The sequence below is a fragment of the Hirundo rustica genome, chromosome 10 (assembly GCF_015227805.2).
Source record: "Hirundo rustica isolate bHirRus1 chromosome 10, bHirRus1.pri.v3, whole genome shotgun sequence".
Lineage (NCBI taxonomy): Eukaryota > Metazoa > Chordata > Aves > Passeriformes > Hirundinidae > Hirundo > Hirundo rustica.
The window spans coordinates 23580825-23593313 of record NC_053459.1 but is presented as its reverse complement, the minus strand read 5'-3'; the positions used below and the strand labels follow the sequence as shown (position 1 = coordinate 23593313).

General features: G+C 41.8%; 1 long non-coding RNA gene across 4 annotated transcripts in view; it reads left to right on the top strand.

The window, feature by feature from the left end:
- LOC120757213 (uncharacterized) overlaps positions 1-12083 on the top strand; it is a 96866-nt gene extending 84783 nt beyond the window's left edge. For 3 of the 4 annotated variants that reach the window (XR_009208183.1, XR_009208182.1, XR_009208185.1), the window contains 4 exons: positions 3642-3954; positions 6139-6283; positions 7450-7601; positions 8354-9553. This is a non-coding gene — a long non-coding RNA (uncharacterized LOC120757213). Of the gene's footprint in view, positions 1-3641; positions 3955-6138; positions 6284-7449; positions 7602-8353; positions 9554-11703 lie in introns of those variants that run through there. The other variant, XR_009208184.1, reaches the window with a different exon arrangement.
- The last annotated feature ends 406 nt before the right edge of the window (positions 12084-12489 follow it).

Genomic DNA, 12489 nt, shown 5'->3' with positions numbered 1-12489 from the left:
TGTGTTATTTTATTTATAGGTAATGCAAATAAATCCATTATGGGCTAAAAATAAATCAGGCAAGCTAATCCAAACAGGTGTACATCCCTCCAAAAAAGCAAAATGATTGACTATTTAACATTAACATTCTCTAAAGCAAATTAGGAAGTTATTAATTATAAAAATCTGTATTTATTCTGCTATAATTTATCTATTCCCATTCACAAGATGTTGCACTTGTTCCTAGGACTTCTAAACTCAGCTTAAATATTAGCATTTAAAATCTCTTCCCAATGCTAAAGACCTTCTGCATATTTGCAAATTTTGTGTTGTGGCATCGTAAAAGCCATAAAGTACTTCAAGCATTTAAACTGTACAAAACAGTGACTGCAACTCATCGCTTTGCCTCAAGTGCAATGGTTTTTCTTGTCTCCAAAATGAATAGCAGGAGAGGGAATTCCAGGTATTTATTCTTAGTCTCAATTGGGCCTTTTTCATCTGTACAATGGGTTAGTTAATGGTATTTGAACTTTTATTCAGGGGAAGAATTTAGTGTTCTGCCTTGGTAAGGATTTTTTTCTTTGCCCACAGGCTCCAGCGTGACACAGGCAAAAATAATAATATCAAACCATTGCCTTTTTGAGGGAGCCATTATCTTTTTTTATTAATCATCTGATGGGGGGAAGGCATTCATCTCAGAGCAGCAATTTCTCACGCTCTGCTCCTGGTGAATGGAGCTTTTGTGAGGCAGCAATTTTACCTTGACCTGTAACACAGCTCTGAACCTCTCTCTTTATGAGGAATTGTTCCAGTTCCTTCTCTCCAACGTTCTACATTTTACTGTGTGCCAAGAGCTTCAGAATTCAAAGAACTACGTTTCCTTGCCTGTGTCCAAACATAATTCCATCGGCAGGAAAAAAAATCAGGGTTTATTTTCCTTGACGTGCCCCTCAACTTTTACACACCTGGATATGCGGAATTAACAGGAGGCAAAAAGGTGATTTTTCAGCAGGTGCTGGGAAGTTTTACACCTTCCTGAGAGGTGCTGGGAGATGGTTGGAGATGTTTCCCAGAGCAGCTGTGGCTGCCCCTGGATCCCTGGCAGCGTCCAAAGCCAGGCTGGACACTGGGGCTCGGAGCAGCCTGGGACAGTGGAAGGTGTCCCTGCCATGGCAGCCGGATGAGCTTTAAAGTCCCTTCCAATCTACACCACTCCATGATTTTATGAGTGGCTGTGAAGATTTAAATTCCTCTTTCCTGAGAGCTCTGCATTGGAAGGTGCAGCACACAGTGCAAACATGTTTGTGAACCTTTGCCATGGAAAAACAGCTAATGCTGCAAGAATTCCACCACTAGTGGAGTGCACATCCCTGCTACTTGTTCTTGAACTTCATGGCCTTTTTACTTTCTTTTTTCTTTTTTTTTTTTTTTTTTTTTTTCACGGTTGTTTAGGTATTAATTAATTTAGGTATTAAATTGTAGCGGATTTAATAACGAGCAGAATGGAAATGGTAAATTAAATTAACTGCTCTGCAGTAAAAAACCCTACAAACACATCCCTTCCATCTAGGTTTGATATAGCCCAATTAAAAACAGGATAGAGCTCATCCCTTTGTCTTAATAAGCATGTTAAATTAGCTGTTTCCTCCTCAGAGAGAAACACGCTCAGAAACAAACTCCAGAATGTTTAGGAATGGGGAAAGAGTTGATTTCTTGTCCCCTGCTATTTGTAATCTGTGATTAAGTGGTGTGAAATGGGGCTAAGCCTTCCTGGCGCTGCCTTAGAGCGCTTCCTCCTCCCCTGCGTGCTCCAAATGTGTCTGGAACAAAAGTAGAGCAAGGCAGGACTAATCCCCATTTTCTCCACAGCCTTGGAAAATCTTTCCCAGTGATGTAAACTCCAAGCAAAGGCTGTCACATGTTTAATCCCACAAATCTGGAATTTAGGGAGGAGGGATGTTAAAAAAAAAAAAAAGAGAGAGAGTGTATGGAGCTCCTCTATTCTATGGTAAAAGGAATTGGAAGATATGTTTCTGTCTCCTCATTTAAATTCAGTTCCTTGGGTCCTTTGGGTCCTTTTTTTTTTTCATTTGATTGCATTTTTTAAATTGGAAATCCCAGTGATTAGAGGTTGGACTGCAGAGTGTTTGGGTGGATACTCAGATGTATTATCAAACATGCTTTTAGTGATGCTAAAAAGGAAGTTATTCAGATGCTTTGCTGTTGTGTTTCCACCTGCAACCACAGGGAAAACATACCGGCCCATCTCCTGTAGGAACACTGAGGGATCATTCCCTGCCATTGATGCTGCAGGAATAAAATCTTTACTTTGAATAAAACCTTAATTTGGAAGTTCTCTAAGTCTGATTGCATTGATGCGATCGTGACTTCAACCTGTTTGCCAGTTTGATTTGGAAATGGTCCACACTGCACCTCTTTTCCTTTTAATCTCCTGCTGTGCCACCTAAATTAAGTTTGTTTTATTTACTCTGATTTTTACTTGCATCAGAATAAAGGGAGACGCTTTGTGCTGTGATACCAGGTAAACTTCTTTTCCCTGTGGAATTGTGAGTGGTTCATTGTGCTCTAATAAATAAAGCTTTGCTGAAGCAAGGTTATAAAACAGATTATTATTTTCTTAAGGGTGATAGAGACACACAGGAGTCTCCGTAGAGGCACCCAAGCAATAAAAAGAGGAAAATTCAGGATCCTAAGGCAGCTGGAAGCAGATGTGTAAATGGAACAGGGAGTACCCACTAAAAGGGAAGGTCATTTCTATATAATAAATATATAGTGCACTTTAGGGCTATAAGTTGCTGAAGAGACCTAATGGTGAGGCAGAGAACAAAAGAAATTGGAAGCAGAATCTTGTAAGAAACAGGAGACAGTAAAATAACTGAGGGTCACCGAATATTTGGGGAGACTGATAGAACGAGAGAAATAGCAGCTTAACTGTGGTGCAGAACTCAGGCAACCCCAGATTTTAAATCGGTTTTGGAGGTAATTTGGCCATGGGAGCAGATCCTTGGGCAGGGAATGTTGGAGCCAATCTCTCAGGTAGTACCGACCTCCTAGGGATTTGTGGAGAGTTGATTTTGGTGAGAAACCCCCACTGAACTTGTTCATTTTCTTACAGTAACGTAGAGGTAGAACAACTCTTTCCTGAGGTGATGTTCTTTATAACAGGAGCTGCATTCCTTGGTTTTATTCAGGTTCACATGGGGGGGATGTGGGACCTCCTCCTCCCTCCAAAAGAAACAGCAAAACACCAGCTCACTGCCCAGGGCAGGGAGAGTTCTGTCTCCAGGGCCAGCTGCATTCCACAGCCTCACCTCGGAAAGCAGCAGCATTGATTAAAAAAAGGCAAACCAGCAGGAGCCATTTCCATGGTCTGGAAAAATGTCATCTCTTTGACTGTGATCCTGGAATTTGATCCTGAGGAGTTTGTTGTGGTGCAGCTCTGAAACACTGGAAAGTTGCCTTGCTGCTTTCATTTGTAGAAGACATGAAGGTTCCAATACAAAATTAAATTCTTCAGTGAGTGGCAGCAGTTTATTGATCTACAGAAATGTGTTGCGGTTAATAATTCTTCTGTGAAAAGTATTTGGTTTGTTATTAAACATTATTGAACTTTCCTGATTCATTCACCTTCTCTTTTCCAGTTGGTTGTGATCATGGGACACCACAATGGCCTGGAGTGAGTGGACAAGAGGAAATGGATTTGAATTGAAAGGGAGCACGTTTAAATGGGATATTTGGGAAGGAATTCCTCACTGTGAGGGTGGCGAGGCACTGGAATACAATTCCCAGAGAAGCTGTGGCTGCCCCTGTATCCCTGCCCAGGGCCAGGTTGGACAGGGCTTGGAGCAGCCTGTGATGGTGGATCGTGTCCCTGCCATGGCATGGGGTGAAATTGGATGATTTTTAAGATCCCTTCCAACCCAAACCATCCTGGAATTCTACGATTCAAATAATGTAAGTTCATATCTTTTATTTACCTGGACCACTTTTAAGGATCTGGATTTTTCCAATACTCTGTGGTAGAACGCCAACACCTCTATTCCAATGTCACGTACTGTATCTGACTCTTATTTTTCAGCGGAATGAAAGCATTTAAAACTGAAATTTGTAACTACCATGCTCACTCTGTGAAGGTAAATTCAGTAATCACCAGTGTTTCAGTAAAGAATTTGGCTCTGTGGCTCCTCAGCATCCAGTGGATGTTTACAATAGAGTTGTTCTACAGCAGGTACTGACTAATAATGGAATAAAGGAATAACTTCCTTTTGATTAGGTAATTGTACCTGTTAATTAAACTCCATTTAATCACAGTGCCTTCTATCTAAACCTTGTTGCAGGGAATATTTCTTAATGTACACATGACTCGTTTGGGTGGATAATTCCACTGCATGTTGTTTATTAATAATTCAGAGCCAAGGTGCTGCTGTAACTTCCCCAGTAACATCCTTGGTGGGTCCTATTCATTCAGGGCCTTTTCATTTTAAAGAAGAAAAAGAGATTTTCCTTTTAAACAGGCTCCACGACTGTAATTGGCTTCAGTGGAGCCTCAGTGATTCTCACCAGCATTCATTTGTATCATTAAAGGCATTTAAAAGCCTGATCTCATGAGGAACAAACAGTGTGATATTAAAACAAAGTCAAGCTCATTGCTGCATGAAATTCCTTCTGAAAACTCCACTTTTCCTGGCTTTTCCTGGCTTTTCCTGGCTTTTCCTGGCTTTTCCTCTCTCTTCTGCCATGAGAAATGTTGGAGGCTTGGTGACTCAAATTGTCCACTTTGGGTGGCCCTGCCCTCCTCCTGATGGCTTCCCAAATCTAGCCACTGAATCCACCTGGGAGCAGCTGGGAATGTTCTTTTTGCAGCAGCAAGTTTGCTCCGAAACAATGAGTGCACACATTTATCAGAATTGTGGGTTTATTTAAATTATTATCATTTTAAAGAACAAATTTAAAGCAGGAAAGTGGGAGGCAAAATTGCTTCTCTATTGAAAAAGCTTTTTTTTAAAAAAAAGAAAAATTTGCTTTCTTTTAAAATGAATTTTGTTTATCCTTTTTTTTTCAGTTCATCACCAATCAGGCTGGACCTTTGACTTTCTGAACACAGTTCTCTTATTTAGAGGCACCTTTGAAGTGACTCATTTAAGCTGTAGAAAATGGAATAGCAGCACTTTAATTTTTAATTATTTTGTAGGATATATTAAAAAAACATACGACTGCAGCATATTCAGTACGTGCATCACTCTAAGATCATTTATTAGGTTTGAGCTTTGTTTGAACTTCAAAAAAATGGGCAAATTTGTGGTGCTGTAGCTGAAAAACAGTGGTCGCTAATAAAGCGTGAAAATCCAACCTCTCATCTGTTTTAACACAATAAGAATTGTCCTGGGGCAGAGTTCATTTGCTCTGCCAGTTCCTCCCCTTCACCTGCGCTAAATGCCAGAGGCTCTGCGGGATCACAGCTCCGCCCCAGGAGGTGGGAGTGAGCCAGAGCGGCACAAACCCGAAAGCAGAGCAAATAAATACCCGCAGGAGTGCAGTGCTGGGACAGGAGCCACGATCAGATCCATGATGTCCAGATTCAGAGGGGCACACCTCGAGGAGCAAAAGTGGTCCTGTTGCTTCGAATGGCATTAAAAAAAAAAAAAAAAAAAAAAAAAAAAAAAAAAAAAAAAAAAAAAAAAAAAAAAAAGGTAAATTGCCTTGCCTGGGCATCGTGCTTGTCTGATTTAAGAGCTGCTTAACTCCCTGTCTGCAAGGCCAGTTCCAATTCTTGCCCATGTGATTCACCCAGAGCGCAGGGAGCTGGGAGAGATAAAAAGCTTGTAGAGCTGTTAGCACTATTTTATGTTGGAATTGATGCACCAGGCTGCCAAGTAGCACAGATGCTTAATACACTCAATTTGTAAAGGAGATTTTAATCTTCACGAGTACATCTCTTTTCACTTTCCGTCCCCGGCTCTCCTCGGTGAGAAGGAGAAATATCCAGCCAGGCTGAGGACTATAAACCAGCTTAAAAAAAAAAAAAAAAGAAAAAAAAAAAAAGGAAATCTCCAGGCTCTGAGATGGCCACTAATGGATCTTGAAGTTTGCCTGTGAAAGCCCGTGATATTCAAGTGTATAAATTCCAGTTTATTTCAGTAAATCACCACAGGATGTGAGGCAAAAAGCTGGACAAGGCTGCAAAGAGTCCTAGGAAATGGAGTTATTTGGAATGGTCAAGACTGAAATTCTGCTTTGAGAGGAGTCAAACGGCTCCCACGGCTGGGGAAGCTGGAGTGAAAAGGTGAGGAATGTTTTGCTTTTATCGGCCTCCTTTGGTATTCTTGTGTGTGCAATTAAGGAGAAACACAGTCTGTAAGACTTTAATTAATGTGCGGCTTTGCTTCTAGGTGTGGGTGAATTCAGCTGTAATCTGGTATTTTTTCTTGGCTGTAACAAACGTATTTTTCTTTGGGACACTGTTAAAATAACATCACTAGGTCTGTTCTCCAGCATCATTCCCTCATGTCTGCATTCCCACCCTCTGATAGTGTGGTGTCTGTATTTCTGAGTTATTTCAGGACATTTCACACCCTTTTCAGATTTAACATTTGGTTCGTGGTTAGAAGTTTCAATCTGGCTTTTGCATAATGAAAAGCTGGGCAGTGGGATTTGTGACCTTTGCAAACTCCACACAAGGAAGGAAACTGTGATAAAAAATGTCAGTAATGGTCAAGAGCCCAAGGGGAGAGTGGGCACCGTTAAATTACTGGAAGGCAAGGAGCAAAGTCCAGACCCAGCAATTCCATGCGGGGACTGCTTTGCATTTGGGAGTTGCAGCTACTCAAGGGTGTTTAATTCTGGGGCTCAAACTCCCAAAGAGGATTAGTTCTTCAGAAAATGTCAGGAAAACTCCTGGGGTTGTTTGCCAGGGAAAGAGTTGCTGCAGCTGTTGGTCAAAAATCCCAAAATCCAGTCAGGTCAATGGAGTGACTGCCATCAATCCAATGATGACGTCACCGTGATCATCATCCTCCTCCTCATCATTACTGACCAGCTCATCCAAAGTTCAGGCAGGCCAATGGACTCATCGTCAGTGACTTCATCAGGATTTGTATCAAGCCCAAAGTGAAAATTTAACTTTTATTGAACAAAATTCTGGTACAGAATACAAATGCATTTTCATCCTTATGCAAATACACCATATTTGGGTTGATTGACAGCTGGTAAAAGCTGTATTTCTGTATTTTATGCCTGTCCCATTTGCAGTCCATGGCTGTGTCCCCCTTTGATTTAACAAGGGGGACTTAGCCATTTCCCATATAACATTTTCTTTTGTTTCCTCTGTCAGGGCCAGGAGTTGGGCTCTATGGTCCTTGAGGCTTCCTTCCAACTCAGACTTTTCTGTTATTTATTATGGCTAAAATGATGAATCTGCCTCAATCTCCCCATTTTTCCTCCTCCTCTCAGGCTAAATGACACCATTTGTTTGGCTCTGTACTGACACTGGTGGGAGCATTGCTCAGATGGTGACTGATTTAATGAACATCACATCATTAAACCCAAAAACCCTCCTGAGAAAGCACTGCGAGCTACGGGTGGAACTCCTAGAAACACAAGCGGTGAGTACTTAATCCAATTATATTGGATAAGCTTCTCTAGGGTGGGTGTGTTCTGAGTCAGAGCTCCCTTAATTATCATTTTTTGGCTGGTTTCTGCTCTGGATCACAGATCTAGACTGGCATGACCTGTCTGAGGCATTCAAAACTCTACTGAAGTGCTTGCCAAAGCAGGATTGCCGTGCCTGCTGCCTGTGAACAGCAAAGGAGCTGCTGCTAAGGTGTTTCATCCATTGTGCAAGCTCTGGGGATGAAGCCTATTTAAATATCCACAGGTTAGGCAGAGCTTTTCATTCCTGCCTCCTGGAGCATGACAGGGAATCTCACCCGCTACCCAAGTGCAAACAAATACAATCATCACTCCTATCATCATGGATTTTCCGCTTTGCTTGCCCAGCCCTCAGCTCTGAGACATGCTCAGGCTCCAACGACTCCTGTAACACACATGAGAAGTGGCTCTTAGAGGATTCATTTGTAATTTTGCTGTTTAAGCTGCTCTAACGGTGCTGCATCACCGTTTTTTTGGATTTTTTTAAGGAACAAGCTGTGGCTGCTGTTACACGCATAACTCCAAAAAAGCTTTGTGGCAATAATACAGATAAGCCAACACTGCTTGTAGAAAAAAAAATCCAGTGTTTATAATAGCTGGAGAACATTCCCATTTGTATTTCAAATTTCCCTTGTACATGCACGGCGGCAGGAATTGATTTCACGCCGGCCTCGGTGCTTGGGCTGCGCTGTCTTTGTTCTTGCAGGGAGAAGAAACATCTGAATGGAGCAGATCCCGTTGTTCTCCTGCAGGGGATTTGTCACGTTTTCTCCTGTCTGAGATGAAAAGGAAGCGGAATGGGAAGGAAACTTCCCCATCTTTCTCTGAGGTGTGGGTAATATCCCTGCGAGCAGCAGCGGTGGCTCTCGGCTTTGCGTGGCCTTGGGGTGACGGCGGCTCCCGGCTTTGTGACAGGGAGGGAGTGGCTCAGGGGACAGCTGGGGTGGGATCTGGGGGCTCTTCTCCATGGCTCCTGCCAGCATGGATCTCTGGAATGAGAGGGAGCCGAGGGAAGGGGCTGCTGCAGGGAGGTGGAACCACAGGATGGTTTAGGTCGGAAAAGACCCATAAGATCCCCGAGGCCAGCACTAACCCATGTCGCCAAGTGCCACATCCACACAGCTTTAAATCCCCCCAGTGATGGGGCCTCCACCACTGCCCTGGGCAGCTGTGCCAGGGCTGGACAGCTCTTTCAGTGAAGACATTTTTTGAAACTCAAAGAAACCCTTCCCTGGTGCAACGTGAAGCCATTTCCTCTTGTTCTGTGGCTCGTTCTGTTGTCTCTCCTGTGAGAAGAGACCAGCCCCTCCTGGCTCCAACCTCCCCTCAAGGAGCAGCAGAGAGCGAGAATCCCCAAAACACTGAGGGTGGAGAAGCTCTCCAAGACCATCGAGCGCAACCTGTGACCCATCCCCACCTTGTGCACCAGCCCAGAGCACTGAGTGTCCAATCCTTCCTTGGACACCTCCAGGCATGGGGACTCCAAACTCCTGGGCAGCCCCTTCCAATGCCTGACCACCCTTTCCATGGAGAAAGGGCAGTGGGAGTGCCCCAAGATTCCCAACAAAATCCAAATAATCCAGCTGGAGCTCTTGGTGCAGAATATCCCTGGCCATGGAAAAAGGAGCAAACGTGTCTGAGTCGAGAAAAGTCCATCACGACCCAGAGATGATTAAAAATACAGAATAAAAGCTTACCTGGAGGGACTTGTGAGCGCATCAAGGGTCTTTGTGCCAAATGATTTTATAATGGCTGAGGAAGAAATTATTTATTAGTTCATCAAACATAAAGGAATAGTTAATGAGAGCATTCGTTATAATCTTTGTTGTGGCACATAATTAGCAAGCTCTGCTTCCGTCTCAGTGCTGTTGCTGAGCACGTCTGGGAGAGTAAAATGTGTGATTTATGACAATATTACAAGGCACGATATTTCCCCCCCAGATTAATGAATCCTAGCAGAGAGACGCAGGGAATGCTTTTACCAAGATTTGAGTCTGCTTCTAAAATAGCAAATTGTGAACCAGCAGCTGTTGTCTTGCAAGTCTTGCGCCTTTTTTGTCAAAATTTGGGAGTTTTAGCCTGGTGGAAGTCACATTTCTAGCAATGATCGTCATTACCAGAGAGTTTGGGTTATTCATAACATACAAATTATTCTGATTAACCCTTATCAGCAGGTTCCACTTTTAGTCCATTCCTCATTTCTAGAGATGAAGAGGACAGAGAAGCTTTTGATTTTATGAGGCATTGGGTGTCCAGCCACAAAGTTCTGGGCCTTACAGGGAAACCTCTCACTGAACAGGAAATGGAACCTGACCTTTAAATCTGGGCCTTCATCACCCTCTCAAAATGTAACAATTCCTCTGTGGTTGGGTCAAACCCTTCGAGTGCTGACCACAAAAACTTCCCAAATCCTCACTCACTAATTTAAGGCTATTTTCTGTCAATAACATTTCACCTCCATCAGCACCTACAGCACAGAATTTATGCTAAATAAACATTTTTTGGGCTTCTAATTTTGTAAGTGCAATAATAGAACTGCCCAGGATCTTATCAGGGTAATTGAATAATATTCACATCTATCTTTATTTCTTTATTTTTTTATTTCTTTACTCTTCTAAATTCTGCCAAGGTGGCTATTTTTACTTTTTTTTTAACAGAGTACAAAATGCAGAATTCTGAATGCATATCACATACCTGGATACATAATATGGGATTTGTGGGTTTTGATTTTTTTGTTTGTTTATTTTTAATGCATTATAGTCCCTTTTGAAAATGCGGCAAAACAAATGGCCTCAAGTTGGGCTGGGAAGGTTCAAGTTGGATTTTAGGAAAAATCTCTTCCCTGGAGGAGTGGTTAAGCACTGGAAGAAGCTGCTTGGAGCAGTGCTGGAATCACCAACCCCTGGAACTCTTCAAAATATGCATTGTAGCTCTCTGGGATATGATTTAGTGGGAATGGGGACATCCAGTCAAAGGTTGGACTTGATGATCTTGCAGGTCTCTTCCAGCATTAATGATAACGAAATGCTCGAGCACTTCCCTGAACCAGGGCTTGTGTCAGTTGATCAGGCTCTGCAAATATTCTGGATTGCTTGCAAAGTCTCAGTGTATTTAGGAACATAAATGGAGCATCAATAAATAATGTGGATTATTAGAAAGCCTCACACATCCTAACGTGTTTCCCACTATTAGGAAAAAAGCTGCAAGGTGATTAGGGATTCACAAAGAGGATCCACAATTAATGTTAATCTGCTTACAACTCACTAATGGTTAGGTTTTAATGATTTTTAGATCCACTGCTGCTCGTGGTGCTTAGCTGGGCTTTCATTTTTTTATTTTTTTTTTTTTTTTCCCTGCAAATAATAATTGAGATAAATATTTTAAAATGTAAGTAGGGCAATATTTAGTTTTGTGTTTCGAATGTAGGACTTGTGAGTGTCAGCAATGTTTTCTGACAGTTCCCATCCCACTGTAAATCCTTTCAGTGTTTTGTCTTCCAGCATTTTCATCTTTCCAGTGGGGTTTTCTTTGGATTGACTGTTTGTACAAGGGTGTCCTCCTGGTCCAGGTGTGGGGCTCAGTTAAAGCAAAGCAGCTCAGAGACCTTTTGCTTGAAGTGAAATATCTTTTATTGGGACATGGAGGTGGCAAAACCTTTCCCTTCTCCAAAAATACCAATGAAATTTTGCTTTGGGGACTGAACAAAACTAAAAAAACCCAAAATAAAGAGACATCCCGATGGGTGATGCATCTTGTCCTACTAAATTTTGAATCCATCTCCTCTAATATTGGGGTTTATTCATGGCATTAAGTCCTGTGTGCATTAATTAGTTTGCTGTGTTTTGGAAATTAATTGGATTTTGATTATTGGTTATGCTTACTGTCAGTATTACAAGACCAAAAAAAAGGTTATTAGTAAGGTAAACCATCTTATTTACTGGGAATTAGGCAACTCAAACTGAAGTACTTGCCTAAATATTATTATATATTTGAATATATACATATATATATTCTAAAAAACCAAACCTGTGTATTTATTTTTTTTTTTAATGAAAGCCTTAGATCCAGCTTGTACCTGAAGCCACAATTCTCCCTGATTTCAGCACACTTGAAGGAGAACTCCAGTGGATTTAGGAAGATATTAACTCGGTGCTGAGATGGATGGAATTAAGAGGTCAAACTGGAAAGAAACAGAGCAGAGCACAGCCTGAACCTGACACACCAATCCGTTGTTTTCACAGATTTTTAAGGAAGAAAATGCCATTATAAACATCTTTCCTGACCTCCTGTGTATTGCCAGGCAGGAAATTTAATCCCTGATTCCTGCATTAGGGGAAACCTCTCTGCTCTGTTTCATGAAATGCTTGTCTTGTTTGTTTTGCTGGGTGATATTTTACCTTCTCAGAGTGGAGAACATCAGCCATCACAAAGCCAATTTCTGCTCCCATTGCTGGGGATTTCTTTGAAGCATTTTGATATCTGCTGTCTAAATAAAGGCTTCACAAAACAAACCCTGAAAACAGCGTAGTCACTGCTCAAATATCTTCCCATCACTGCTCAATTCTTGGTTGTTTTTTTTTGGTTTTTTTTTTTCCCCTCTCTTCAGATTACGAAATTATTTTTGTTTGTTCAAAAGCCTGAGGCCACCTAGACCCCTCCTAAGCCTGGTTTGGCCATAAATCCAGGATTAAAATCCTCACTCTAGTCCCAAGTGGGACATTTACTGAAGGAATGCCACACAATCAAGGTAAGATTTTTTTGTTGTTGGTGGTGGTTTTTTTTTTTTTTTTTTTGTTTTTTGTTTTGTTTTTGTTTTTGTTTTTGTAAACCCGCTCCCAGCTA